At 28.9% G+C, this 26,266-nt stretch overlaps 1 protein-coding gene across 3 annotated transcripts in view; it reads right to left on the reverse strand.

Annotated features, from left to right (window-relative positions):
- Window positions 1–26,266, reverse strand: part of LOC107436783 (teneurin-m) — a 579,494-nt gene that overhangs the window by 257,864 nt on the left and 295,364 nt on the right. For all 3 annotated transcript variants that reach the window (XM_043049130.3, XM_087159056.1, XM_087159061.1), the window contains one exon: window positions 7,702–7,754. The gene's annotated coding sequence lies outside the window, so the exon portion shown is untranslated. The remainder of the gene's footprint in view (window positions 1–7,701; window positions 7,755–26,266) is intronic.

The following is a 26,266-nucleotide window of genomic DNA, read 5'->3' on the forward strand; positions in this document are numbered from 1 at the left end:
TTAGTTACAAATGATCTAGTTATTTAATTGAGAATTTATTTGAATATCACGATTAATTTTGCAACAGCACAGAGAAAAATAGATAATTTGAGTAGAGATTTCTTTTCCAGAATTAAATTAACAAATATAATGATAACATCAAAAAGTTTCTAATTTCAAATTTTATTTCCAATCAGTCCAACCAACAGATTATTTAAATTACCAAAATCATTAAATTTGCTTGCATTTAAGAAATGTTATACTATGAGATAGAGAAAACAGCTTAAGCCTAAATAAATGCCAATAAACAGTTTGAATTTGTAAAGTTAGACCAGAGAATTGTCAATATAAATTACAGGTCTATCTTTCAATCATAAACGCTAAAATGACTTCTACAAAATATTCCCTCCTCCCACAAAAAAACTTTTTTAATTTTTTTTAAGCTTGCATGAATTATAAAGCGTAAACTTGCAATTGAAAAGAAATCGATAATCAAAACTTATTTATGCTTTGCTTTAATTATTATGACATAATTTTTGTACTCTAAATTCGTAATTACGACTACCAGGTGTCGCTGTAATTGCAAAATGAACACTGAGTACGAATTGATCTTGAGAAGTTGGATAAACTATATTTAAATATAATTTTGAAAACAGCAGGTTTCATAACTAACTCGACTTCTCAGGCTTGAAAATCATTCCAGCTTCCAAGAGGAGGGTGTCACTGAATACTTGGGTTAAAAATAAACAAATAAAAAATTGTATCGTAGAATTTTCGATCTGCTGCATATTTTTCGAATTATTATCACATTTCTTTATTTATACTCTGTTTATTTTGTTAAGCGCAAAACAATATCAATCGCTCGAAAAAATCGCAACTGTAAATGACAGATTTTCATGATCAATTTTTTCTTAAATAGTTTTAAATTTCTAGAAATACGACAACATATCCCCGTAATGGTGGTCATTTTTAGGACAGAGTCAAAAGTTTACTTTGACTATTATTTTGATATAAATTTGGCATGAATTACTCTTAAGTACTCCTTATTTTTATAAATTTTACAGATAGAGTCGGTTAATAATGTAAAAACTTTACTTTTTAGTCTGACTCGTGATTTGTTATATTATCGCTGTGACAGAAAATAAATAAATATTAGTTAAAAATTAAAATAATTGTACCTAGTAGATATTTTAGTAAATTCACAAAATATTTTAGTTAATTTAGTAAATTAGTAAGTTTAGTTGGAAGACTACTTCTGTTCTTGCGTTATTAAAAAAAAATGTTTCTCACAATTTTATTATGCTTCAAAAGTAATGAATTGTTTGTATTTTTCGATTAAAATAAAAAGTTTTGAAGCACGATATTCCTAAGAAAATTTTACAGTTTATTACAAGATATTAATGAATTAAACGAAAAATATTGTCGAATAATATGTTATTTGTTAAAATCTAGAAATCAGTAACTAACTTTTACACTGAAAAATGGCAAAATTTACAGTTACTTTAGTTTTATGGGAACACTAAGAAGCTCGGTAGTTTTTACCGGAGCGCTTTTGTATTGATTTTGCTAAGATTAACAATAAATATAGTTATATAATATTTGACAAAATTTGGTAAATATAGTAAACTTTCATAATTTTTTTATGTCATCTTAGAGCATGATATAGAAACTATTTCTTTTCAGTTTAAATTCCCTTTTTAGTTTTGTATTTATTACTGAATAAGTAGAAATAAGAACTAAAATTTTGAAAACTAGTATTTTTGGTAACCCGTTAACATATAAATGGAAAAATTACGAAATGAATGGTTTAAATACCGTATATTTTGTTCTTATTAAAAAAAATTTTTTTTTACCAGAAAATGTCATTAACATACAGTACTGTAATTTTATCACAATTTTTTTCTTCGTTTATATTTTTTAAGCAACTGAAGTTAAATTCCATTTCCGAATATTTAGAATTCTTCAGATTCTTACGAATTAAATAGAATTTTAGAAAAGAAATGCCCGTTAATTTTATTTCAGTAAATATTTTAATGTATAGTTAAATTTTTTTTTTAAGCAAGAACTGATCTATCACTAACATCCGACTGACTAATTTCAAAGACCTAAAAATTAACGGCAATGACAATAATCTACCATAACTAACTGAAAAAGAACTAAAATTGCAATGTGCACATATTTTGAAGAACCCACTGAGCTTACAGTTGGCACAACAACCGTGACTAAGAATTTTAATAATCTCTAAGCCTCGTGTCTTCATCCTACAACTTCAAACATAAAACTTAAGCACCTCCCCTCTATTCTCTGGTAAAATTATTGTGGGACTTAATTAACTGAAACTGCTAATCTCACTATTCCTAGTGCGATTAAAACAAACATTCAGTATGATATTAATTGGAGGTAAAGTACAGCAAACAGGGGTTACAGCAGCTCTTAGATACTGGATTTTTGGAAATGCCTGGTTTTATTCGCTAGCCTAGTTCGCCTACACTAAGATTTGAAACATTAACAAAGTTTGCTCTGCGCTGAAAGTTAATTATTTAGTAAGTTATGATCGGCTTTAGCAGATGGGGTTTTTTGATTAAAGACGAAACTTATTCAAAAATATACAATTTATTAACATATTAATATTATACAGAATTGGAACTTTTAAAATCTAAGATTTATTATCAAATATTTTAGAAACTTTCAATTATAAATTCAAATTTTTATGACTAGCTAGAGGATATATTAAAAGTTTTTAATATAATGTCAGTTATTTATATGTTACTGTGAATGACCGAAATCGGTGGTTGTTGACTTCCGCCGGTGAATGTTAAAAATCACATAGTCGCTTTGGCAAATGTTCGAAATATATACTATTTCTAATTAAGTGCCACTGTCTGGTATACATTTGCTCGGTATTCCCTACATCAATACTTTTTTAAGGTTCAGTTCCACTGCCCGGATTGCCCGACACCAATGTTTTTTTTTTTTTAAAAGTCAAGTGCCACTGCCTAGTATGCATTTAATCAGTACTCAGAACACTGATGTTTCTGAAATGATACTTCTTTGCGAATAATATGCTATGTTCATAACTTCTAAAGGTTTGCAACAGTTGCACACGACTGTTATGCCAAATTTAGCCCATGTTTAGCCAGCGACCGTTATGCTTATCCTCAAAATGGCACGAAACGTCAATTTGGAGAAAAGCCCCAGTTTTAAGAACATGAAAAGCGCTTGTGGTCTAATTTTTCAATATTTAAGAACTTACTACAATACTGCTTGATTAGGAATTTGTAAAATTTTAGAATAAGGCAATGATTTTGATAGTTTCCATCTGGGTGAAAAAATGTCGCAAAATTGGCAATTTTTAAGAAAGTTTAATGACTTTTATAATTTTTCAGATATTTTGTTCCTTCTAAAGACCAGAAAATTTTTCATGGCAAGATGGCATCTATAGTATTACAGCTTTGCTTCGAATGAAGGGACTTAAACTGTGGCTTTTTTATTTTCCTTGGTGAAAGAGCTTCGAAATATCGTATTAAGCAGTCAGAAATTTCGAAGATTGTTAAACCATAAGTTCACCATCTTTTGCATGGTGGTGTGAAGAACAATATTATCATAATTATATTGTTATTTTTTGTTTTTGAAAAAATAATGTATGTATAAAATTTTGTCTATTTCGCACAGGTTGTACCAGTATAAATAAGTGAAAATGCAAGTTTGGGAAAGAAACTGTGAAGAATAGAAGAAATTTTGCCAAATGTGTGTTTGCCAAATCGCGAATCAAGAAATTTTGCCAAATCACGTTTAAAGTACGGATAAAAAATAATTTCAAACGATTTTTCATTCGAATTTTAATTCAGTAAATTATTATTATAAAAAATACTTATAAAACGCAGAGTTTAAAGTGAACTTCTTATCTTTCTACTCAAACATTAGAATTTTTATTCCAATTTTATAATATAATCATACAAATTTAGTTTTTTAAAAGGCAAATAAAGTATCCGTATAAGTAGAAAAGTCTGTCAGTAAACTTCATAACCAACAATATTTTGCATTTGTTGAATTAATTAAGCTTGGCGATATATTCAAAGATTGTAGTTTAAATTAGGTAAAAGTTTAATAATTGCTCGGAGATAGACAGGATGAATTTCAAATAAGATTTTAGAACCTGGAATTTTTTTGGGAAAAAAAATCACCCTGATTTGCACGTGACATTTTGGGATACCATCCTTGTTAAATCTTTTCTCTAAAATAAATTTAAAAGTGCGAAGCAAATTTTTTAATGATATTAAAAAAGTGTCTTTTTAAAATTTCTTAGCTGATATGTAGACGTACTTTTTTATTAGTAATGCATGAACTTTTCCTGGGAACTCTTATACAACTTTCCTATTTGCAATTCCTTTATTATTATTATTCCTTTATTATTTGCAATTCCTTTATTCCTTTCCTATTTGCAAGTCCTGCACTTCTTTTAATTCTAAAATTAAAGAAATTTAGAGTAAAACATTTTAATGTATTTACTGATAATAGTTTAAGTTATATGCAGTCACATATAATAGTTTAATGTGTAACGGTAATATTAATGGTTCTGGTTTAAATAAATATTTTATGTGGTATTTACTAATGATAAAGAATGACTAATGAAAGGAAATAAAATTAATGCATGATCTTAAAGGTAATTATAGCATTTTCGGTTACTAGTTTATAAGAATGTTACTTGCAGTTTAGATTCTTTTCACGTCCATGGCTTAGCCATGACAATCAACCTTAATCTTCGCTTAAATTCGTCACACACGCCCATTGAACAATTCATTAGAAAGTGCGTATTATAATTAGCTAAAACTTTCGTCACGTCGTTACCATGGAAACAAATAAGTGACGTCTCCTATAGCAACAACAAACAATCTTTTCTAAATTGTCTCAAGCTTTTGGAAAACTTTTGATAAATGAGGCATTTTCGACTTATGACAATTTGAAACTTAACGCTATATGTGTTTGACAAGTGGAAAAGAGTTTTCTTTCTTTACTTCTTTCTACGATGCATTATGGAAATAAATTCTTGAATAATATTTTTTTAAATAATTTTTTTGATTTTGTTCATAGAATATATTGTTGGAAATGGATAAGGCTCAAAAAGTTATGATACACTGTAGAAAAATAATTTTTTTCAATTCTGAGCAATTTTTGATATTTTTAGTTTATGATTAAAGAATTTTAATGTTCGATTTCAACTATTTTATAATATCATTTTCAAATGTATTTTTTTAAAATTAATTTTCAATTGAAAAATAATCCGATTTTATTAGATTAGAATGAGGAATTCCTCGAAAATTTGATGAGCATTAATCATCAAGATTTGAAGAAGAACTGGCATTTTTAAGTTTAGAGACTTATTGGCTTTTTAAGTTCAAAAAGGTGTCTGATTAGTTGTTATAAATAACTAGAAATTCATTTTTTATTAGATTATTAACCTAAATTTATAAGATCATAACAAAGCAAAAATGAGAATTTTTTATTAGATCTTGCTAGTATAGTAAAGAGAATAAATTTCCAAAAGGTTTGAAAAAAATCTAACATTATTAGGTTAAAAGACTTGTTAGCTGAGACAGAACCTTATAATTGGGAAAAATTGTCTGAAGAATTAAATATTAATAAGTAAAATTAGTAAAATTAATTTTTTAATAAACAATTAATCAAATTTCATTAAATTCGAGAGGAAAAATTAGAATTCAAAAACTTTTTGAAAATTAGATGTGACTTAAGAATGCCAAAGAATATGAATCGTTAGAATTTTCTGGAAGATCTGAGATTGAATTATAAAACAATTTCTTATTAAGAAGTTTACTTAATTTCCTTCAAATAAATGGTAGGAAAATTAGATTTTTTTTTCTAAATTATACGTGAATTTACTGTGTTAAAGAATATGAATCTTATAAACTTTCAAGAAAATCTGAGATTGTTTGATTTGTCATTGATTAATTTGATTTCATTGTACAGTCTTATTGGCTTTTTAAGAAATAACCTTATTAGTTGAAAAAAATGTTTCAGGCAATTTGCTTAATAATTATTCTTATTGCATATATTACGCAAACGATTTGATTTGCGTTTGGATTTTAAAATTCTTTTTTTCAGAGTACCACTAATTTTTCATTTACTTACATGAAACAGATCCCAATTACTTAACTTTGCATTAATATCATAATGTTCTATTAATTGAAAGCTAATTAGTTACTAATAATCAGAAGTTAAATTTTTAATTAACTAATACATTTAAAAAAATTAGATTATTTGGTTCGAATTTTCATGCGAATTTTGACGTTGATTATTGTCATTATTGACGTCACAATTCCTTATTAATTAATAAAAGTGCTACAAATAATAATTTTAAAAACTGAATGCGCCTATTTTTTTATTCCATTTGCTTTTATTGTTAGATTTAAATTATTATTATTCTTAGAATGCCATTAATATTCATTAATTTCACATTACGAATTTGATCCCAATTACTTAATTAACATTCAAATTTATGTTAGTATTCACAATTGCGTAAATAAGAAATAAATTAACATAATCATATCAAAGTAAATGTCATAATTTAAATTAACTGATTACATTTAATTCGTATGAAAGAGCTCCAATAGGTGAATTAAGAACATGAATCTGAATTAATAAATCAACCCAATGGTAATTTTTTAAAAAATAGTATAACTAAACTTTGGAACGAAATTTTAAATAATACCGACAATGAAAAGACTGGAGAAAAATCCATGCTCCACCGATTCGTCTTTTATTCATCCGTGTACTTCAGCAAAAAAATAATCCAACAAGTCATGCATTTACTTAAATATATTCTTTTCAGTATTATTGCTTTGAGAGAAAAGGCAATGAAATGTTTCGAGCGGAGGAATCTGAAACGTTTGTAAAGCAGACGATGAAAAAAATCTGAAATAGGAATCTCATTCTGTTAAAGTTGGAGTTACTATTTTCTCAGAGCAAAAGCGGAAATTGAAAAGCTAGCTCATTGGGAGCACAATGTTCTTTTCTGTTTTGCTAATGAGATGTTTTCGAATTGCTGATAAGGTGCAATACTTAGACGCAAATTCTCGCTTTTGCCCTCATTGCATTACGGAGATTTTTTTTAACTCTGGGCTCCATGCTGTTTTCTTCCATTTTAGAATAAATGGAAATTTGCCTGAGGCAATCGTTAATGATGTTCACTTTCTAATAGATTTTGAATAACGCACGTTTTTTTTTTATCGCGTATGTCTATTTGTTTACTTAAACGAAATTTTTTTTAAAATTATCGTAACATATGAGAAAAATATCGTTCGTCTTCTGAAAATATTAAAATAAAGAATAACTTTAACTTTTAACTTCATAACTTTTTTTGTACATTGTGCAACAATTTGCTACCTAGAAATAAGTTACACACACTTTTCTACAATATGAAATTTGAAAAAAATTGGAATCTTATTTTACGATATTCTTAATTTAAATAATTGTAGACTTCTCATAAATTTTTGCTACAGTATTGTATGAAGAACGAAGTAGAAAAACTGACTAAATAGTGTAATATCAGAATATATTCTCCTTTTTTTTTTAAATTTAATGTTTTGTTCCATTAAACAGAAATTTTTAAATTTTATAAATTCATTTTTAAGTTATGTCGTTGAAAAGATATCGTTGAAACATTATTTAAAAACATTAAAAATGATTGTTAAATGGTTTACTCACTTTTGATTCAGAGAAACATTTTCATAAATTTAAATAATTATTTCATTTTCCATCTAAAACAAAAAGAGAATATGTTAAAATTTGTATTATGTTGAAAATGATAAAAAAAATATTTATTAGAGTTTTTTAAAATAAAATTTTTATTTTGTTTTAAAGCCACATAACAGCATAACAGCCACATAAAGCCACATAACAGCATAAAATTGCCCTAGTACCTAACATTATTTTAAAACATGTAAACCCTAGTGCATAGCTGTGTCAAATTAACCTTTTTTTAATGCATTGGATTCATGTAAAATGATTATGAATGAAGTTAAAACATTTGAAAAGTTGACAGGTCCATAGGGATCTTAATTTCTAAATAAATTGGATGATATCAGAAATGATTAAATTGCGACTTTAATTGTACTAAAACACAATATTCTTAAAAATTAAAAATCGTAACACATTAAAATTTAAATTATGAAGTAAAAAAATAAGAAATTTCAAATAATTTAATTTATGATGACAAAATTTCCCACGGTAGCAAGATACAGCGTGTAGCAAAAATATAACACCACTGTAGTTTTTGTGATTGTTAATATAAATAATATGCATTTTCCAAAATTAAATTAAGCTAATGAAAATGAATGAAAAAGAAAGTTCAAGTTTTAAAAATACAAACAGCCTTACAGTTTAGTTTTAAATTCAGTTAAATAGGTTGAATAGAATACCTTTTCATGAATAAAATCAAACGAGCAATTCATAAATAAAATCAATTTACTGAATAAATAAGAAAATCATTGATGTATAAATTCTCCGTAAGTTAATATAGAGGTAATAAAATGCGTTATCTGTCTGATGAAGACCTTTGAATACCTTAAATTTTGTTGTTAGTTGTTAAAACTTTCGTAGTATTTTATTTTTATTTATTCATTTATTTTTTAAATCAGAAATGCTTTTTACTGTGCAAATATAGTTTTTTTTTTGCAAGAAAATATTTTCAGTGCATAATAACTTAATATATAGCTAACATATTAACTGACATAGTTAACATATTAGTTTTAAATGTTTAGGTTGTGAGCTTTCTTAAAACTTTTCTAAAGTTTAAAGTTTTTCAAATTTTAAGTTTCAATTTTAAAAATGCTGACAACCTTGAAGTTTTCAGTTCGGTTAACTAAGTTCGATACATTTTAATGAATAAAATGAGAGAAAAAATATTCAATAAATAAGAAAATCGTTGATTTGTCCGCATCTGTTATTCTCCGTTAAATAACATAAAGAATGTAAAATCCGTTATCTGTTAGAAGAAGACATTTGAATACCTTAATTTTTTTTAAAATCAGAAATATTTTCGCTGTGAAAATATGGTCTCCTTTTTTTGCAAGAATTCTTCTCAGTGCATAATTAGCTATCTTATGTGAAATAAGTTGATAAATAAATAAATAAATTAATCAATAAGGAAATAGTACTAATAAAGGGGAGATTTCCGTATCGTGATCTGTGGCAGAATAATCGCAAGTCCTGGCAACTTACGGGGCAGCAGCCCGCGAGAAAGGAAGTCGAAAGATATAACTTGTAACCATATATGGCAACGTTACTTTTAAAAAGTAACGAGTAAAAGTACAAGTATTTTTAAAAAAAGTAACGAGTAAAAAGTAAAAAGTTCTTATTTTAAAAAGTAACGAGTAAAAGTACAAGTAAAAGTACAAGTACTAAACAAAAAGAGTAACGATTTAAAAGTACATTTCTAGGAAATCGAAAATTCAAAGTAACCTAAAATTTTATTGAATAATATTCTTATGTTCTTCAATGGTTTTGCAAAATTGGTTTTATTTATTTAATTATTTTTAATTTTGAAAATTATGGACATTAATTTATTTTTAAATTCGGAGGAATATTATAATATAATTTTATGATATAATCGTATAATATAATTTTAAAATCAAGTATAATTTTAATATGAAACTTTTTATGGATTTGTACGAAAAAGCAATTTTATCTATTGATTTTAATTTTTAGTTTATTATCTTTATTTATTTAAATTATCACTAATTTCAAATTGTTTTACTCTATAGAAACGCGTTTTAAAAGCACAAACATAAACAAAGCAAGCAAGGGGTTTCAGATAGCTTTGTGATCTTTGAGCTAATAAAAAATAATTGAATGTGCATCAGTATAAGTTGAAACAGAACAGTCTACAGTTTTATTTGTAACAATGGCTAATGCTAAAGTCATGCGAGAAAATCATTTTCCGAACATTTCTGCCAAACGGAATAATTAAAATTTGTAAACGAATTTTAGTATCTGCGGCTAAATTAATACCTTCGAGTTTTCAAGAGTTGAAATAGTAATTATAATAGTTTTCAGTAGCACAAATAGTTCCGAAGTTCTTAGATATTTGACTGGGCGTTGTTTGACAAGGTCGGGCATAAACATAGTTTTAGTAAAAAATATACTAGGTAAAAATGTATTTAGTAAAAAATGTATTAAGACAAAAATGTATTATTAGTGAGTCCAAAAAGAAAATTGAAAAACGTAATAACAAAATCCAACATCTTTTTATTTAAAATGTATTAAACAAATGCATAAAACTCGAAAATGAATGAAAATAACTTCAAAATTAATATTTTTATTCATTTTGCAAAATAATTGCATTTTGACAGTATTTTTTTTTTTTTTTTTTTAAATTTTTTTTTTCTTTTAGAAAGCTTACCGAGTTTTAGAAAAAAGTAACGATTTCATTCAACATTTCCGTTACAAATACTTGTACTTTTTCCTAAAAAAAGTAACGAAAGTACAAGTAAAAGTACTAAATTTAAAAAGTAACGAAGTACAAGTAAAAGTACGTACTTTTTACTTGTACCGGCGGTACAAGTAACGAAAGTAAAAGTACTGCCATATATGCTTGTAACCCCTGGAATAACATCGACACGTTTTTTATTAGTTTTTAATTTCTTTTTCACTTAAAATTAATTTGTCGCCTTTGCTATTGTAGCTTGTGTGGCAGATCACGATACGGAAATATCCCCAATAAAAACGCGAAAGAATGACATTGACCAAACTTCATTGGTTATTATTAATAATAACCGGTTAATGTTATAAATTCGCATAAATTAATCCTTTTAACCGGCTTATTTGGTTATTATTAGTATTGACCTATTACTATTAATAATAACCGACTGTTCTTATTGACTTTAATTACGTTTTTTTTTTTTAAATTTTCAAGTTAAAAATCTATTTGGCACCTTGGCGATAGTAGTTGGCGTGACAGATCACGATACGGAAATATCCCCATTATAAAGTAATAGCAGTAATGGGTTTGAAACTTCTATGTGTTTATTTTCGATATTGCTTTGATTCTTTTATACAACACAAATGCGTATACTAACAATAAATTTAGAAAAAAAAAGAAAACTAAAAGCTTTTATTTGTTGAGTTTTGAAAACCTCACATCTAAGCAGAAAATATAATTTAAAATACACGAGACTTTCGACAACGAATATGATTTCGAATACACTGATAAATTCTCTCGAAAATAAACATTCCTCCAACTTCCTGAGATCTTCTGGATTTTGTTTGCTCGACACCGGAGTGGGGAAATGTCATGGCCATTCCAAACAAGAAGACAAGCAAAACGACCTTTATATTTTTCATGTGAAAAGCAGCGGGAAAAAAATCAAAACGAACAAAACGTGGAAACTACCTGTCAGAAAGCCAAGCCAAAAACAACCGCGATATTTTTACATCCCTCCGTTATATTTAACTGTGTTACAAGTTTAAAAAAAAGAAAGAAAAAAAAGTTACAACTCCCCCGATTTCCATTAAAAATATCGCGAACATTAATAACTCTTCATACCTGAATATTTTTGATGGGTGTTCAGGAAAAAAAAAGGAAATGTTGAAGTAGTAATATTTTTCCTCAATTCAAAACTATTTTTAAAGATAAAACGTCAAGATCTTAAGGGGAAAAAAAGAAACGAATTAAATAAAGAATATAATAGGCAACGTAGGAAAAAATTATATCCCGACTTGTTGAAGAAGCTTGAAGCGTGCTTGGACGAAATTTTTTCGCAAGTGCGTCTGGTGGTCACGTGTTTTTGCACTCAGTTCGTGATGAAGAATATTTCGGTAAGGTTAGAGATGACAGAATCAAAACTCAGCGGAAAATTTGAAAGGGACCAACTGCAAATTAATTACTATTGGGTTGCCAACTAAGTTCCCGCCTTTTTTTTTATACGTTAAGTGTATTGAAATATGCCCTTTTTTCTGCCATTTCTTTTGTTGTTTGGCGCGAATATTTGTGCAAAAGATGGCTTAATCACTCTTCAACAAACTCAATTGGACAGTCAGAAAGAATTGCGCTTTTGGGTTCAAAAATTCAATTTATTTAATTCGGCATACCAATCAGGAAATCTTCATTCCTCAATAGCATCCTCTCAATACACAGTACAATTGGCACGAGCAGTTTTTGTGGCCTTAAAATCTTGCTTGAAAAAAGATATTGAACTGAAATAACAATTGAAAGTGAAATATCAAGTGTGTGAACTGCCATAAGTATGAAAGCGTAAACGTATATGCTTATAAGTTTCTGAATGAATTTTCTTTTCTCGCATTTACAACGAAAAGCTGAAACAAACTGTTCTATAAGTTAGGAAGAATTGAAAGGCTAAAAGCGAATAGCTCAGATGTTCAACAAACAGTGTTCTAAACTCTAAACTCAGTGTCACAACAGCCCATAGAGAGCCAAGGCCTACTGCGCCCATCTCAGTTTTCCTGACCTTGAGCTCTGGGGTGCAGGAGCAGATGTTCCAGTCAGGTGGTCAACCAAACGCGGAACCTCCAGTGTTTAGTTCCCAAGCATGCTTGGTATTCATTTATCGACCCACTTAAGGGATGAAAGGATGCGTCAACCTTGCCCGGTGCGAGGATCGAACCCAGGACCTGTGGCATGGGAGAGCGAAGCGCTACCACTCAGTCACCGAGAGTCGATAATGTTTTAATTATACTTATGCTAGTGTTCTAGATCATGTATAAACAGTGTTCTAGATCATGTTTTAATTATACTTATGCAATAAATACAATTATAATTTTATTCATTATTATTGTTATTCATTGAAAATAGAGTTTGTACTGTTACACTTTTAAACTATAGTAATAAAAAGAGAGTGCTCAAAGAGTAGAAGAAAGCGTTCATATCAGTTATGCCGTATGGATTGTTTTTAAAAGCATAATTATTGTATTGTTTCTAAAGGTTTTCTATTTCATGTCATTTATTACAAGTTAATAAATTTTTTATATCAATATTATTTTTTATTAAAAATTTTAAATAGGGTAGGGGAGCATTAGCGAACAGGGTGTTGACCCTACCTACTAGTAAGTTTTATTCCATTTTGCACAACTGAAAAATATGTTAATGAAATGCAGAATTTTAATTCAACATTTTTGGATTCCATATTCATTAGCTTAAAGATAGAATTATTATTATTTGTTTAATATTTGCGTCTTATTTGTTTTCTTCTTATTTGTTACTTGCATCTTATTTGTTTATAAACTTGTATCATAATCAGTGTGTATGATATCAAACGTGTATCATATTCATATTGAATTACAATTTCTTAGAAAACTGTTATAAATGACAAAAATAGAATGGATAAATAACTGCTGTTGATGGCTACAATGCGATTATGAAATATTTATTGTTATGAAATACAGCAGGAAACTCCGGTGTCTTTTTTCTGGATTAACGGTAAAATTTTCCTAACACGGCTCACTTCCAAACAATAAGTTTCAAATTTGCTATTTGCAGTTTAGATCTAATGGAAACAATTATGCATTTATTATTATTAATTTACTTTTAATTTACAAAATTTGCCTTATTTTTTTAAATTGATAAATTTTTGAATAGAGGGAAAAAATAATATTTCGAACTAGTTTTCTTTTGATTTTATATTTTAGTACAAATATATAATTCTGGTAATGTAACAGATTTTTTTAGATACTGTTGGACTTTTTTTCATAAATAAAAAATACCAAAATACATGTTTGCTTGCAATTGGAGCGCTAGAAGAAGTATTTAAAAGTGACACAGGTGTTTCAGATGTGTCAAAGGGTTAAAGTTTAAAATGCTCTTGCTTTGAAAATTTATATAATTAGTTTATTTTTTAATTTGAAAATTAATTATCTATAAATTCAAATTATAATTTTCATAAAAGAAAAGCAGAATTTAATTAAATCCGTGTGCTTATAGTTGTTAATAAAATACAGTTTCTTAGTTTGGTTGAAAAAGTCTCAGTACATAATCTTTAAAAAAGAATTAGTTCAGAGTAGTCAACAAATTTGCTATTTTTTTTACGAATGAATATCGTTTAAAAAGCATGTTAATGATCTTTCGGTCTGTAATGTATTCAGCAAAAAAAATTAATCCTGATTTAAACAAAATTCTCTACAACAGAAAAATTCTTTAAGAAATCGGAGATGAAAATGGAAATATCGAACTACAAAAGTTAAAGGTATTGATTTTTCAAATGTATTTTTCTGCAAAATCTAAGAAAAAAAATTTCGAAAATACCAGAAAATGGAAAAATGTATGTGTTTCTGGTTCTACGAGAACACCAAAAAGCTCGGTAATTTTTTAGATGATATCTTAGAGCATAGCATAAAAACTATTTCCTCGGTTAAATTTATTTTTCAGTTTTGTATATTTTACTAAATGTGTGGTAAAAAGATCCGTAATTTTGAAGACTAGAATTTGAGGTAGACCGTTATCATATGAACCGAAAAATTACCAAATGAATTTTGTAAATACCGCTTATTTTGGTTTAAATCACCTGAATTATGGATTTTTTCTTTACCAGAAATGTCATTAACCTACATTACACTAATTTTAACAGAATTTTTTTCCTCGTGTACAAACTAAAGTACAATAAAAATATTTATAAATATTTAATATGAAATAATATTGATAAAAAATGAATGTGTAAGAAATGAAACTTAATATCGATCATTTTTTATTACTTTATTTAATATTTTTACTATACTGAAGCAAATTAAGGACTAATTGTTTGTATACTTTCAAAAAGGGAAGCTCATAAAAGTCAAAACCTTATATTTTTTCAGTTAAATACTATGTACACAATACTATAAAGAAACCAAATATGCTTTTTTAATTAGTTTTATATGATACTGTAAAGAGATTAAAATATTCTGGAGTTTAAGCATTAATGAAATTTATGTTACTGTTTGAAGAGTTGCACAAAAAATATTATTTTTATTTAATTAGCTTAATAAATATTAAGCAGAAGACATAAGATATTAGAAAAATCAGAAAATGTTTTAAAAAATTATTCTAAATTTTATTGAAATTCATGAACACTCATTTTTCATACAATTCTAAACAGTGTTATAATCTTGTGAAAGCTAACCAGCATGAAAACTTTAAGTACATAAGTTCATTACATTAACACATAAACCGAGTCGAAAATATTGCTAAACCATGCCAAAAAATTTATTTTTCATTTAAAGGAGGGAAAAAAAACGTTACCTTAACGTTTCTGATAAATTACTCTCAAATAATCTTTAACTCGGAGAAAAATGCTGCATTTGATGCTTCAACCTTCAAAGAGTGCCAGAGTTTATTTCCAGTAAATTTGGCAATCGCATTGAAATATAATGGAAAATAAGAAGGAAAATGTAATCATAACACCCTGTGTTGAAAGAAAAAAAAATTAAATAAGTGAATAAATAAAAAAAAAACAAAAAAAAAAACGTTAAACGCTTTTTCTTGGCTCCATGCCCATTGTCAGCTAGTAAAGCGATAATGCATCGCCAATGGCAGACTGAATTCTAGATCTAATTCATTAGGGTTAATAGAATGTATTTGTTTTGTTACGAGCTTAATTTTTTTAGTTCTTTTGCTTTGTCGGTGTTACAGTATTTACATGCTCTGTTTGTTTTTTACGCTCCTAGTAGTCACTGTTTTTTTTCTGTTTGTCTCAGGAAGTGTATTTAACTTAGATTTAATGTTTAGACAACTGTAAGGAGTGCTAGCATGTTTTTATACTGTATAAAAAAACCTTTTCTATGTTACCTATGCTATAAATTTTAGTTTTATACTTTTTTTTAGAGTGTTAAAAATAAATTCATCAACAGATTTATAAAGTTTGTAGACACAAAGGTGCAATAAGCAAAAAACAGTTTGAAGAACACTATCTCTCTCTGATACTTATATATTTCTACAGAAAGTGATTTATCTGTTGCTGTTATTTCATAATAAAGTGAACGATTTCAAGAACACTAAAGATTAACAGTCGTTATGCTACTATAAAAGGAATTTTGACCATTTCTGAACGCAATAAATAAATAAATAAATATCTGAAATTTATGAAACACATAAAATAATTTATTTTAATACTTTTCAGTTATTTTTCTTCTCATTTTTCTCTGCATTTTGTAGCTTAATATTAAATGTAATGAAAATTAAAATGTTTTCTCATTGACTTTCTAATAGTTTTACCTTTGTGTGTAATTTTGTCACCGATGATAATGTTTGTTTATTTTACAGAAACAGCTATCTTAATTTTTTTTATTTTAAATTTTCACATTTTTAACTTCGTTACTAAGTTACTACTTGCTTACAGCTTCTACTATGAAGAAATCAAATTGCATTACTAAAAAGACTAGGTTTAAGGTTGTTTTTCTAAAACTATGTCATCGCATAAAATTAAATGATTTAACAATTAAGAAGATATTTTTATAACTGATATGAGTTTGTAAGTTATTCATGACTTCACTCTGACGTCATCACGAAGTTTTACTTGTAGTTTCTCTTCACCCAAATTGCCGTTGCACCCTCTAGCCACACTAAAAGAAAACGGTTAGTTGATACTGTAGATTTGAATAGTTGACATTCTAAGGTTTAAAATTTGGAGTTTTCGTTCACCTTTATTCGATTATATTTGATGTTTAAATGAATAATATTTCTCTGTGATTTATAGTTCTAAACTTGAGTTTTTCCCTTCATTAAAATAAAAATTATTGATAAATCCTACTATAACAAGAGAAAAGAATAAAAACAGCTTTAGTATCACTTTTTTTATTCATCTACTAGTATAAATGGATTAACGGTAGTTGTCATTCATATAAATATGTATTTTATTCAACATTGATATAAGATTAATAATAAGAAAAAAGGTGAAAATTTAAAACTCTTTAAACAAACTTTAATTTAATTTTGAAATATGTCATGTGTGTGTGATTAACACATGGTATACTTAAACTATTAATATCGAAGCATTTTATAGAACTAAAGTAAAGCAAATAATCAAACGTTTACAGTTAGTTTTATATATTTAATTAAAAATAATGAAATAAAACAATAAACATATCAGCCTAACTAGTAGTTAAGCTTTTTACTGTAGCATGGTGCTAAAATCAATTAGGCAAGAGTGCTGCCATTTTTCCGTGCTTTGAAAAAGAACATACGTCGATTTTTATATGTAGTAATAGAGGAAAAGCTCTTAACACATTTCTGTGTAATCATTACTGCCAAGTTAAGTTCTGTAAATCTTTAGTCAGTATGCCCCATGATAATGATATAAATGTTCTGAAAATAAAAAGCATTTCTTATCGAATATTTTAACATTTGAGAAGTTTCTCTATCGTTGTATTGGTTGGATGCATAAAACTGAGCCAAAAATAGCAAATAATTTATTGATTTTAAAAATTTCACCAATTTTGTGGTATTTTAAAATACTATGGTATTTTTTCAAATATTTAAGCTTCTTTGTCTGTTTTAAACCACAGATAATTCATTGTGCTCATTATTTATATACACTCTATAACAAAAAAATCGACGCACCAAGAACGCACTAAGACGCGCAAAATCGACGCTCGATCAGGCTGGAATGATGCCGACTGGGGCCGTATAGTCTTTAGCGACGAATCTCGCTTCCAACTGTGTACTGATGATCATCGAATACGTGTTTGGAGACGCACAGGGTGGAGGGGGGATCCTGCCTTCACTATTGCACGCCACACCGGCCCTCAACAAGGCATTATGGTCTGGGGTGCCATTTCCTTTGGCAGCTGGACTTCTTTGGTCGTCATTTGAGGTACACTTACTGCACAGCGGTACGTCGACGACATCCTAAGACCTGTTTTGCTACCGTTCCTTTTGCAGCGCCCTGGGCTGGTTTGTCAGCAGTACAATGCCAGACCACATACGGCACGTAATGCTATGAACTGTCTGCAAGCTTGTCAAACTCTTCCTTGGCCTGCCAGATCACCAGATCTCTCTCCCATCGAGCATGTCTGGGATATGATGGGAAGGCGATTGCATCTGGCACGGAATGTTGATGACCTCATTCGACAATTGGATCGAATTTGGCAGGAAATACTGCAAGAGACCATCCGGGAGCTTTATCGGTCTATGCCACGCCGTGTGGCAGCTTGTATCCAGGCTAGAGGCGGGTCAACACCTTATCGAACTTGTTACTGTAACTCTGCAATAAATTATTCAATTGCTCTGAAATTTTAATCATTTACTATTCTGTACATTGTCTTCCTATCTTCCTATCGTTTCAATCGGACATTTCCTTCTTGGTGAGTCGATTTTTTTGTTTTAGAGTGTATATACAGAGAGAGAGAGAGAATAGTTGGGAAAAGCATTCAAAACGCATTATGAATTCCAGTATATTTTTTAATAACAAAATGATTTAAAATACAACAACGTATATTTAAGTCTGAACGAAAATTATACAATATGCAAGCGAATATTCTTACCGAAATTAAACGTTAACGTTTTAAAAGTGTTAAATTTTAAGAACCTAATTCTTCCTTTCATAATGTAAAAGATTTGAAAAGCAGTCGACAAAGAATCTCAATCTTAATGAGACTTGAATTCACAGCTGTAGGACTAATGACTGAAATTTAGAAAAGTCTTAATGGACAAATATCTTTTAAATATGTGTAATTTTCTCTTCATGAATATTCTAAATTAGTTTGTCTTAGCTTAAAAGTAATGAGGGATTAGAGAGGAAATTCCAGCTATATACGAAATGAAACATTGCCAATGGCTTAATAGTGTTTGAAAAGCGACAAATAGCTGTTTTCTTTCCTTGTTTAATTTAAAATATATTTTCCAATTAACTATCTCATTTATATTAATAAGACTTTTTGTAATGCTGTCGTTGGGATATTTGCTATAAGTAGATAAGAATTTTTAAGCAGCTTTATTTCGTTATTGTTGCTGAATCTTGTAAAATAGTTTTTGGCAAAAGACTAACTATTATGTACTACTATTTTCAGTTTAAAACGGATTAGTAGTGAAAATGCAAAGCTTGTTAACTGCAATTTTCAAAAAAAAAAAAGTGTTTACGTAGTAATTACATGCAGAAAAGTAAAATCTTTTTTAATAAAAAAAAAATCTTCGGTGTTTTGTTTTTGTCTTTTTTGTTGAAATGTGAATATTTCAACTCTCATCACAATTGAGATTTTCCGTAAAGAAGTTAAATTTAGTTCATTATTGTTAGCATAATTTAGTAGCGGTCCTATATACTAAAACAACAGGGGTATGTCGTAAAATCTATGGTCTCTTACCGTAAACAAAACGCTATTAAAAGTTATCTTCAGTTCGGCCTTGACGTTGTTCGAGCCCCAGGTGGTTTGTTTGTCGAATCAAAGTGAAACTTGGAATGAAGTAAAATAGTGAAGTTCTGCCATCGGTTGAGAAATAAGAGAATTGCGTGTTTGTTGTCAGTGGTCACCAATAAAGAAGGAGTGAGAGCGAGATATTGTTTGGGGCCAGCTAGGTTCGAATCTCTGACCTTTGAGAGAAAGAAGATTAAGATGCTTTATTCAATAACCCCATAAATTAACGTTTAATTCTGTTAATTTTGCCTAGGTTCTTTACACTTATAGCATCTGGGCTTTTTGGTTAAAGAAGGAAGTTGGTTGTATAAGTTAACAGGCTACTCTACTAATTTTAATGAAGTTCTCAAGAATTATGTGTAGAGTGCTATAGTTGTAACACTCTACTAATTTAGATGAGGCTCGCTATAATTACGGTTACTGTGCCGTAATTGAAACACTCTACTAATTTTGATTAAGTTCGCTACAATCACAGGTGATGTGCTGTAATTGCTTATTTTGAAATATGTTGTTTGAACATTCTACTAATTACAGGTACTCTGCTTTTTTTCCTAAAAGAAGGAAGTATGTGATATACCTGTCACATCTGTCTTAACGGTCATCTCCTTGAATAAAACGAAAATTTCTTAGCAATGTAAAGAGTGAATCATGGATGGTTCAGAATGACTTTTGCAAAGTTAAGTCAATTGCAAAGCAATGTTTGCATTTCAGGATTTGCTCTAAAACTGCGTGCCGGTGTATATGATTTTTTACACCGTGACACTTTGCTAATTGAGGTTATGTTGGATATTCTAACACCACTTTCTATAGAGGCTCGGGCTAATGATCTACTCACCAATTTCAATTTTCGTATATCACTATATCAATTTTCCAAAATTTAAAAAAAAATTGCATTTCAATTTTCGCATATCACTATATCACCATATTACTATATTGTCGGCAAAACTTATCATTATAATTTTCTGGATTTAATAAATCTCATAACTTAGAAAAATAGTAAAAAAAAAATTGTTTTTCAAGTTTAAACTTTTAGAAAATTTAAAAAATAACTATTTGTTAATATAATCTTGAACAAAAAATGATTTAAAGAAATTCTGTATATTTTTGAAGACTTCAAATACTTACTATTACTTACTGTTTAGATAACCAACAAAGATATAAATTGTGACTAATAACTAGCGGTGAGAGATACTAGAAATTTAATATCACGATATATCGTTTTAAATTTCGATAAGTTCGATATTTCTTATATTAAAGGAAAAACTATATATTCTTTTTTCCTTTAAATCACTAAAAAATATTTTTAACTATAAAAATTAGTTATAAAAGTAGAACACTCACGATAACACTGCTGCTAATAATTACAACTATTACATCAGACTTGATACTTATTGTTTTCAGTTATTATCACTTCAGGATTATCATGCTGTTATTTGAAAATTATTTTTGTTTATAATAATTATCGTATACTAGATTACAGTCAAACATCATGGTGCTATGAAATGTCGTTATCGAAATATTAAAAATATCGATATTTAAGATACATCAATGTATTACTGTAAAAAATAATTATAATTTCCGCAGAAAACATATTTTTTTCAGAAAAAAACTGTTTTAAGAAAAATACATATCTTTTTCGGTTTTTAGCCGTTATTCGTTTTGAAATGTAAAAAGTTCCATTTTCTTACTGACTTTCTCAGAATATTTGACCGTTTACAGTGGGTTTCAACAGTTTTTCCCCCTAACCATAAACGGTTTCTAATTCGAGTCTAAGAACCGTCACTTCTAATTCGAGTTTTTGAAATCATTCCTCGATTATTTTGTGTACCTGCTCTATTTTTTTAAACAAATATTTATATTATATTATATTTTTTTTATATAGTTTTCAGGTAAGTTAGGTTACCAGACCATTTCACAAGGGTAGGTAACTGTAGTTTTAAATACTTTTACTCTTAAGCATCATTTAAATAAAACATTTAAGATAAAGGCAGTTGAAGATTTTTCCCCATAGCGAAAATTACAATCTAGGCAGCTCAGAACTCAGGAGACAGATCACTCGCCGTCTAATAAGAAGATCCAAGTTCAAACCCCAGCGTCGATAGGTCGTATGAATTCTAACCGACTTCAAAGGTACGTAGTAATCTTATAGAGTTTGCTTGTTAAAGCAGCAGAGCTTTTTGTTATAATAACAGTACTTATATGTCTAAAGAAGTCAATTTTTAAAAAGCAGTATTTTTCTGCGAAAGAAACGGTTTTATGTTGGAACACCACGCAATAGCTAAAAACAGATTTCAACCTCACACCTTTAAGATTTAGAAATTAAATTAAGCCTATTGTCACTCAATTTAACTAGCCCAGAAAAATGATGGACCGTTATAGCTTAGTCGGTAGAGCGCTGGACCCCTGTCCGAGAGTTCGTGGGTTCGAACCCCGCCGGCCGAAGACTCCCCCGTGTAGTTGGTGACTGATGCACGTTAAAATTCTGTCGAGTTGCAAAGTCCTCCATGTTCCCATAACAAATCAATAACTCTGGGGGTACTGGATTGGAGACCGATCATTCTCTGATTCAGATCAAAATTACGATCTGTGGATGAATGAATGGGTCCGCCTTATAAACAGGTGCGACGTATGATGTGGCAGAATTCGAATTCTTGGCCATAGATGGCGCCACTGAAAAACAAGAATCGCACACTCTGCCTTAAATTTGCTCGGTTTCACCAATCAGGCTTGCTCGTGTGGCAAGTGACATTAGAACCAACCAACCAACCAATCAAAAATGATATTGGTTATAGCAAAACTTAGAACCAATCACTTCAGAGGGATGAAGATTCTTTCAGACAAGACCAGGGCATACGTTCAATGCCCGGATTTCATGTTAACACTCAGAACATATTTTCTGAAATTGGGAAAGTTGCCACTTGAGGACAACCTAAGATCTAATCTCTATGGTCAAGAGGCACCGAAACTGGTGGCCGCAATCGTACAGACTTTCGATGTTCCTTGAGAATCTATGGATACGAAAACAACAACTGGAACACCAGCTGATAGTTTTTTTTTCTGTAAATTTAACTATTTTTTTACAGTGTAGCCCTACAAGCACATTTATACATTGCATATAGTTTCTCTAATTTTCCATCTTTTATTCGAACCAACATTAAAGTTATTAGTTTATATTTTATGCCGTTCCTTAACTATGCACACTAAGAAAATGGCACAATAATTTAATTTTTACTGTTTATCTTGCTATAGAATTTAATTTAAAAAATTTTGAATTTCATGGGAGTCTGGCACATAAAATAAATATCTTCTAAATATAATCTATTTCTCTACATACAAACTAAATTTCCATAACACCAAACATATATTCTCCATCCCATTTTCTCTTATCAATTAATGAAATAAAAGCATCGGATCCGACGGAATTTAACTCAAAAATCTAATATCAGCACCTTTTTGGAAATGAGTTTTTCAATTCTAAATTTTTAAGAAAAAGAAGGGTTAAATAAACATTGGCATATGTTTCTAGAAAGGGAAAATCTAATTCCCTTTTCGGACGCCCGGAGTTATTTTTCCTCTTTTTGAAGCTTATTCCCTTCCAGTAATATGAAGAAAGGGACTAATAAAATAAAGCGGGACGAGACGACGAAGGGCATTAAAAATGTATCAACTGCCGTCTTAGCCTTGTATCCAAGTAGGGATACACCTAATTCAAAAAGATTCTAGGAAAGAATTCGAATTCTTTCTCGGGTGGATGAAATTAAAAACAAAGTGTTTTTCGATCTGGCAACACAGTAACGATTTTTGAATGTGTTTACAGCATTTCGAATGTTTTTAAAATATGACTGAATTTTTCCTTTCGAAAAAATGATATGCGTATAAGTTTTCGAATATGTTTTAAACATGATTGGAAATATTTACATGTAAAAAGTAAATAATCCCATCAAGAGTTTGGATTTATTTTACTTTATTTATTTATTATTATTATTTTTTTTTTTTGAAATATAGGGAAATAAGTAATTTCAGCAAATATATCTTTTTTAAACCGATATAGAAATGCAAAGTACTAAAATATTTGCTTTTCTTCTTGTTTTCTATTATTTATTCTATTTATATTCAAGTTAGAAAGAGAAAAATATTTCATTTTGAAAATGTAAGCATTTTTATTTACTCTCGTATACTTTATTTCTCAATTACTTAATTCTTTAGAGCATCCTTTTATTCCTCTTTTTTTTAAATATTAAGTAAAAAAGGAAATTAAAATATCAGCATTTGTAAACTATTGTCAGAATCAATTTTGAGTATAATGATAATGTAATCAAATCAGCAGCTCTCTTAGGTAGTTTTAAAATAATAGAACAGAAAGTTGAGGCGAGTGGTAGGAAAAACTACATTATTTTTGTAGTTTACTACAACTACTTTGTTACAAATGTAGTTACAAATGCAATTACATATTTTTAATGTAATGGCTACGAACTTCTTTGGAATTGTAGTAACTACTTCACTACTTTAAGAAGACAAACTTACGTAAGAGAATAATTGTGTTTACATGAGCCAGTTTGTTTCGCCAAAGCATTTTTTTTTTCGAATTTGTTCATTTAACCTTCAACTTTTTATGTCTTTCTCGACAGCGAATATTTAATTTCAGAAATGTGAAATTATCAAATACTCGAAATTTTTTAATTGTTTAATGCAATTTTATTTCCTCTAAGAAATTAAACACATCGAAAATACGTTCCCTTCCTTTGAAATAATATTAAATTTTCACGAGTTATTAGTTATTCTAAATACATAATTCCTGTTACGGTCTACTGAAGTCAGACGGTCATTTTCATTGCATCTAATGATGGATCAGCGAAGATTTGTACCAATCAAATTCGAAAAGATTCGTTAGATCTGTGTTTTGTTCTTACACTAACGTTAAAAATAGTTCCCGGGAAAAATAGTTCCCTACTATTTTATTGTATTGTATCGCACTACTCACTACGCACTACACTACTTTTTCAAAAAAAAGTAGCCCCTGCACTACAAACTACGAAAGAAGGTAGCGAATACTGTAGTTTCACTACTTGTAATGCACTACTTCCGACCACTGGTTACGCCAAATTCAAGATTAACTGAAACTTTCTGTAAATAAAAAATAATTTGAAATTTTATTGACAGATAATTTATACATTATACAAATAGATGTTTTTTTCTTCAAAAAATCAACCATTTCTAGGAGGACTTATTGATGGAACTAACCCGCATTTGCGTTACATGGGGAAGAAAACCATAAAATATCGCACGGTTAACCTGATGGCAAAGGCACTCTAACCCATGATCCATCTACCACTAAGGATATTGCGCGTCAGTACTGTGGTCGGTGCAAGCCGAATGCAGCATTCGAATCAACCAGCGATCGCTGGGATTCGAACCCGGTTCACCTCAATGGAAGGCGAACGCTCTATCCCCATCACGGCTCCAGCTAGTATATATTGAAGTAAACGAAAAAGAGAATGTATTCTTCTATCTCTGACTTTCCTTCTCAGTGTTCTTCTCCTGTCTTGTTCTAAAACAACAAGAGAGGTCCGGAAACCCTTAATTTCCAAAAACTTTTATTTTATGCATTAACTTATAATTCTTTCATCTTAATTAGTTAAGGTATCTACATCGTATTACAACACTATACAGAACTAAATATGAATGATGAAATTTACTGAAGGAAAGGAAATCAAATGGCGATAGAAAGGAAACCTGGCTCAAAAACAGAACCAAGAAATGTGCAAATTAAAAAGAAAAAATCACTAGTTTTATCAAAAACAGACATGCAAACTCTACGAGATTTTTTTTAGAAACGATAGATTGTTCAAAACTCCAGAAATTGCTTTGAAAAAGTTTATATTTCCTATATATTTCTTTTCTTACAAAATAAATAAATAAAAATAATAATAATAATAATGAAAAAATCAGAAAAGGACATATAGAAATAGTCTATAGGAACATTCAATATTATTCGTTTAATTGTGTTCTAAAACAATTCAAAACTAATTTCAATTCTCTGTTAATTAAAAAGAAACCTTTATGTTAAAATGAAAATGTCAGGTTTTTATTTGTAAAAATATTCCCCAGACAATTTTACGTTCAAGTATTTTGTTTCCGTTGAATTACAAATTTAGTTTTTAAGAAAATCAGAGGCTTATAAAAGTCACAAATCAAAAATAAAATAAATAAATAAATAAATAAATAAATAAATAAAAAATGTTGTTTTAACGTTTTGTACTACAGGCTGTTTTTTTTGGGGGGGGGGGAATTATTCTTGAAAGAAGTTGGGGCAATTAAAACATTTGACAGTTTTTAACTTGCGTAAAAGCACTAATTTAATTTAATTATTTAACTGCTGCATAACGTTAAACGTCATATTGCAATTGATTTCTGAAAAACTAAGAATATTCTATAATTTTAGAAAAGGAAAAACCAACCAAATAGAATAGAAAACGTAAATGATAATATAAGTCTTTAAGCTCTGATTTCTTGCTATAAGACATTTTATGACTTTGAATTCTACACTTTTCTTCTCCAATGCCCACTTGTAGACTGGCATCCATCAATCAGATGGGCAAGCATCTTGACCATTCTTTTACGGCTAACCATATTAGGTACGCTAATGTTACCGCACAAAGAAGGACAGAACAGTGAAGAAGGAAAGAAAATCTCTGCCTCTGACCGAGATTCGAACCCAGGATCTTTTTGATATGAGACCAGCCCCTTGACAAATATTCAGGTCAGTCAGTCTGTAGAGCATTCTAATTTACTGAATATTCCATTTCCACCGATTTTTATATATATATATTTTATACTTTTAAAAATCAAGACAAAACATTTGTACATTAGAGGTCGCAAATGGACATTCAAATTGGAAAATAAAGAAAAATTTTATCGAAATCTGACGATTAATTAT

Source organism: Parasteatoda tepidariorum, chromosome 1, assembly GCF_982258835.1.
Source record: "Parasteatoda tepidariorum strain Cologne lab strain chromosome 1, Ptep-v5.0, whole genome shotgun sequence".
NCBI lineage: Eukaryota > Metazoa > Arthropoda > Arachnida > Araneae > Theridiidae > Parasteatoda > Parasteatoda tepidariorum.